Here is a 6,000-nt window from a genome sequence, read left to right on the forward strand (position 1 = left end):
CTGCCATACCTTTACATACTGTACCAGATCACAGCGTGTCAGTGACTTAAACCTATCACATTAATCTTCTTGACAGTAGTTTCAGCACTTTGGCCCCAAACTAGAGAGCCTGGAGTAAGTACCTTGAGGAAGAAAAACTCTGGTCATTAAAGCTATGGCGCCCAATGGCCTTCCAACACATACCCAGGAATCCAACCCCAGAACTGGTGACCTGCGGGAATCTGCTGTTTCTTGTGTGATGAAGGGGCATTTGAAGTAAAACGCCGAGGAACACTCTTTTAAGTGGCAGGAACAGCCAAAATGCAGCTCTCCTTTCCAACACAGTCCTCTGAAGAAAAGCTCAAGTAATGGAGGTCCTGAGCCAGGCCTCGAGCTCGCGGGCTGGATTCCCGTCATGCCATTCCAGGGGCCTTCCCGCCCACCAAGCCGCCCGGGGCCCAGGAGCGCGACCAGGCGCGCGTCCCCGCGGGCTGACCCTTGACGCGCTGCCACCAGAGACCCGGCGTCTCGCCCCAAGCCGCCGGGGTCGTTCCTACACTGCCCTCGTCCCTCCCTGCGCCCCGATACCCGGCCCCACTTACTGCCTATAGCCCAGACCCCCGCCCTGGCCACAGCACAGAGTAAACGAACTCGCTCCGAACAGGTACCACTGTGCCGGCGAGGCCTGGTCTCTGGAAAGTGATTTTTTTTTTTTTTTACCCCCAGAAGCGGACTACACTTCCCAGGGTGCATCGCACCACGCTGAGATTTATGGGTAGTTATAGTGCTGAAAAGCTTGTGAGTCCTGCAGAGAAACTGCTCTTTTTCCAGACATCTTGCGTGTTAAAATTTGTATTTATTGCTGCCTGTAAAAAAAGCGTTTTATTAGAGCTTTCAATAATTAAGTGGAATATGTATTTATATAGTCTCTGCTCTAGGATATACAAAAGAGCCTTAAACCCGTTTTCCCTCTCAGAGTATACTTGTGAAAATGCTCTACGTTCTGTGAACCTTTTTATATCGTCTTCAATTCACCTTAAGTAGTTTATATAACCATGCAAGCATGTACGCACACATATTCCCTTCAAAACTGTCTATCCTACTGGAGCTCTTTGGATGGATTACTTCCCATCCTCTGCATAGGCCCCATTTGTATCTCCCTTGTTTTCTCTAACCTCTACCAGCATGTGAATGAAGGAAACAGGTAAAAACTAATTTTTATTTGAGCTGAGAGTTTGAGAGATGGAGAACAGGAATAGAGATGGAGGGAGCTGCGAGCTGAGGCTGGGAGAGTCAAAGTGAACACCAGCCCAAGGGATTTGTTTTGGGAGTATTTGAAGGAGGCTGGTGTGGCTAGAGAGCTAAGGAAATGTTGGGAGGAAAGGGCTGGAGATGAACGTTGGCTGAAAGCACAGAGCTCTCAGTACTCTAGTCTGAGGACCACCCTGCTTTTTAGCAACCCCCTCTTCATTTTGCTTTCCTGGCTGCATCTCTTTCTGTCCGTTTGTCTGTTGACTTACGATACTTCATCCTCCTATTTAAAATCATAGATATACCTTTTATACTTTTATTCCCTGACCAAAAACCAACCACTGTAAGGCAAGATCCAGAGCCATAGGAGGCCTTCCCGTGTAGGCAGCTATATCCCCTTATACCCATGTGCTTGTTTCTTAGGTTTTGATTTTTTTTTTGTAGGTTGTTTGTTTTTGTACTTTATTTTGTTTTGTTTATAAACTGGACACAAGCTAGGGTGGGTCATATGGAAAAAGGGAACCAATACTGAGAAAATACCTCTATAAGATTGACCTGGAGACAAGTGAGGGGCATTTTCTTTATGAATGATTAATGTAGGAAGACTCAGCCCACTATGGGTGGTGCCAACCTTAGGAAGGTGGTCCTGGGTTGTATAAAAAACAGAGTGAGCCAGAGGGAACAAGCCAGTAAGCAGGGTTTCTCTATGGCCTCTGCTTCAAGGTTGGCCTCTAGTCCCTTCCTAAGTTCCTGCCCTGACTTCCTTTCATGATGAACTGTGTGAGCTGTCGGAAATAAACCCTTTCCTCCCCATGTTGCTTTTAGTGGTGGTGTTTATCACAGCAATAGAAAGCAAACTAGGATACCCTAGCCAGCCTCCCAGTGCCTGGCTTAGTATAAGATCTTAATATTAATCGAATGAGAGAATGGGCCATACTAGTAGACAGGTAGAAGACAGTGGTGCCGAGAGCAATGGAAACTATGATGGCCTCACTTTCAGATTCTTGTCTCAAACCACTTCCAAAGGCTTTCCAATTACATGACCATTAGTCACAGCAATGGCTCCATCCTTGACACCAGTTTTTAAGATTAGTTATTTTTCTCATTGTCTTAAATACTTAACGCCATTTAAGGAAAGTAGGATTTCTTTTTTTGCTTATAGTTGACTAGTCCACCATGATGGAGAAGACAAAGTGGTAAATGTGACTTTAGTTGTGGTGGCAGGAATGTGAGCTTGCTCACAGTGTTTGTAACCAGGAAGGAGAGGAGGGAGAGGGAGAGAATGAAGAGTTGCCCACGAGCCTCTTCATTATGTTCTGACTCCTAGTCCCATTCCATCACCTGTCTACATTTTCCTTCCCTCTCTGGGGTCAACTTACTGCAAGTGTCCATTCCCCAAAGCTAGCTTATCTCTTGGATTGGCTTACTTTCTGTGCTCTTTCTCCAATTCTGGGCACCCAAATGTCCACTGCCCCGCCCCCCACACACACTTTAGGTCTTTCCACAGACAGTCTCTTCTACATTTGTCTGACCCACTTTATTTTCTCTTCTTTCACAACTAAAAATCTGTAGTTTGTCTCATCCTTTTGATGTCTCTTATGTAATGATACAATATCTACCAATTGAGATGCATTCATTCCCGTAGCCTCTTCTAACTTTTAGATTTTCCCACAAACCACAGAACCATTGTCCAACAAAAGTCATGGTAACCATTCTCATGTTTTCTAGAGTCTTTGGTCAATGTATTTTTGATATTCCACAAAAATCCTTTTTAAAATTCTGGGGATCATTGTTTGGATTTTGTTGGATTTCTATATTTTATTTAAACTCCTCGGGAAGCCCTTCACCTGTCTTAATCCAACTTAATCCTTCTTGCACTGTTTGACTTCCAGCTAGGTGCAGTTGCTGGAACAGGAGTTCTGAATGGGTTATTCTGGATGGACACATTGAGATTCCTTAGCATCCCTGTCTACCACTAGTTTCTTCTGTGTGTAATTAAATATTTAAAAAGAGCTTTATTATCTGATCAGTTGGATCAGTAAATTGAAAAAAAAAAAAAAAAAAAAAAAAAACAAGTCCAGTATTCTAGACACATCCACAGGGAATCAGTTGAAATAGATGATAATCATATACCATTGAATACCTGGGGTAGTCCATGTAGGTGAGTTTTCTATTTTAACTCAGCCACAGAGAAAGGATTGTGTCTAGAAAGGGAAAAAGAATCCCGCTGCAAACAGAGCAGGACAAACAGCAAAGTTGCTTATGACAGACAATCCCATTGCTAACCAGGAGGTCATGAAGAACAGCCCTCACAGGGCTTGCTTCCTTGGAAGCTGGTTGCTGGCTTGTTTCTGAAGAGAGAGTTTTTATTACTCTGAGCACACATTCTAATAATTGCTTCGAAAAAAACTCCAAAAAGTCAATGTCTCTTCAAACTTTCTTTCACTTTAATCTTTCTGAGCTCTCAAAGTCTAAGATCACTGATTAAAATTCTGTCTCAATGCTTCCATTGCAGAACAAGATTCTAAGATGCTAAAAGCACATGCCACTCTTTTCAGGAAAACTAAGTGTCACAGCAGTTGCTATTTATTAATCATTGATTGGCTGAGTTCAATCATTGGCGGTGGGCATAATATTTTATCAATATGTAAATATGAAAGCACACCTGTGGGGTCTTTGTGCTCATGTTTCTCCACTTGTGTTATAAGAGCACAGGGTCACATCAGCTGGATCCCCCTGGGCCGCAGGTCTCTCATGGCCCCTGCAGGTTTCCCAGCCTCCCTCTCTCTCTGCTGCTGGCCTCTGAGTAATCACTAGAAAACTCAGGAGAGTAGAGTATTTTCTCTATTATCACAACATTCATCCAGTAGGCTTTTTTTGAACTATTATTTTCACACTGTAGGAGTTTGTTCAACCACAAGTTAGTAGTCTACTTGTGTGAGGCAGGAATTAGAAAGAGAGAATGCTGGGATACATTATACATGAAAGTATGAAGGGAACTTATTGAACTGAGGAGATCAGTAAAAGGGGCCAGAAGAAGGGTGCAAGGCCTGGCTGAGCAGGTTTTAGCCTCTGAGCTCTTATCATGTTTAAGGAGAACCAAGATGTCCATGATGCGGTTGCCAGAGCTCTGATAATCCAGAATTACCTCACTTTCCTGCTTGCAGCACTGTTTGTTCCAGCCATCTAACCTATTTTAATACTGTCTCTCAGACAACCACACTTGACTCTTCTTTGGGGCCTTCATGGCTCTTGCCCTCTCTGGAATTCTGTTCCTCCTTCATGTATCTGTGCAGAACATAGCTGTTTGAGTCTGGCCTCAGTGATATCTTTGGGAAAACTTCCCATGATCCCTATATACAGCAGAAGTTCGATCTCATGGTGGTTGACCTTTTCTCCTAGGTTGACTTATCACAATGTTGACTGGTAAATTATTTTCAAATCTCTCTCTCTCTCTCTGGTCTATCATGCCTCCCTGTGCATCAACATCTCCAGAGCAAAATCAGAGTTGACGCTATGTATCTGTCCAGCCTAGTGTCAGGAGTTCTTCTGTTAGACATATAAAAACAGGGCTGGAATTTAGGACTGGGCCTAAGGATTTTGTCCTCTTGCTTTATGTCATATTTTATGACTGGCAAATTGTACCATTCCAAGTCCAAAGGGACTTGTGAAACATGATGCTAGAAATAGTGGCCAATGTCTAGTTTCAGTCAGTAACTGTAAGTGTACCCCAAAATTCACATTTACATGAATGTGTCTCTTCCACACAAACAAAGATTCTTTGCCATATAGCATGGATACAGCATAACTACAAAGCTGACTTTTTAATAAATAAAATTCCTGGTACCCAATGAGCTATTAGAGTGCCTAAAGAGAGTTCTTTTGATATTGTGTTTCTGAATCATTTCAAGGTGTGTGGCTTAACTGTTGCAAGTACTTTTCTATTCCATTCATGGTCTTCACCAGAGTCTTTGCCACTATGTTGATGATGGTACTCAGTACCCCTATGTTCTCTCTCTTTCTCTCTCTCTCTCTCTCTCTCTCTCTCTCTCTCTCTCTCTCTCTCTCTCTCTCTGCATTCTCAGAACTCATATCTATCCTCCAAAGATTCTAGTGTGAGGGACAGGAGCAGTGGTGTCTCCATAGTTTAGTAGGTATGTCAAGGTGGGAAGTGTGATTCCTCAGGTCTATAAAGATAACAGTCTCACTTTGGTGCTTATGTCCTGGTTAGGAATGGGGAAGATTCAGGGATGTCTGAAGCAGAACAAAATGCCTGCAGGAAGAAATCTATGTTCTCCACTTCCTCACAACTGGAGATATGAGGTGGGAAAATTTTTAAATGTGATTATAAGCCTGTTGGTAAGAGAACATAAAGACCACTGCTGGTAGAGATGGGAGCTCTCTGGTGGCCTATTAATGTTTGAAGAAGGAATAAGGCAAATGGCAGATGAGTGTGATTGAGTATGTTTATTACAAAGAGGGATGGGGGTGAGGGACTTATTTTTCAAGGTCACTTTGGTCAGCCCGATGATCACACAACGGAAGTATAGGGATTACCATGAAGGAGTACCTGCCTCATTATATTTTAGTCTTCAGTTGGGATGAGAGTACCAAGTTTTCACTGGGAATGTGCTGAGACTCAGTTGTAAAATGCCAAACTAGAACCTGACTATGATGGGCTGTGTGCAGGCACCCCAACCCTGTGATGTCAGATAGCTCCACACTGGGGTTTGGGATCAGTTGGTAATGTAGTGGCTGGAGGGGAGGAAT

The 6,000-nt window shown here is 43.4% G+C and overlaps 1 protein-coding gene across 2 annotated transcripts in view; it reads right to left on the reverse strand.

The window, feature by feature from the left end:
- The window catches only part of USP40 (ubiquitin specific peptidase 40), a gene marked incomplete at its 3' end in the record, with an annotated part of 61,685 nt that extends 61,012 nt beyond the window's left edge, over positions 1-673 (reverse strand). For both annotated transcript variants that reach the window (XR_013975425.1, XM_080932699.1), the window contains exons 1-2: positions 582-673; positions 10-122 (exon numbers count right to left, since the gene is read on the reverse strand). The remainder of the gene's footprint in view (positions 1-9; positions 123-581) is intronic.
- Between the last annotated feature and the right edge of the window lie 5,327 nt (positions 674-6,000).

The sequence above is a fragment of the Micromys minutus genome (assembly GCF_963924665.1).
Source record: "Micromys minutus genome assembly, chromosome: 19".
Taxonomy (NCBI): Eukaryota; Metazoa; Chordata; class Mammalia; order Rodentia; family Muridae; genus Micromys; species Micromys minutus.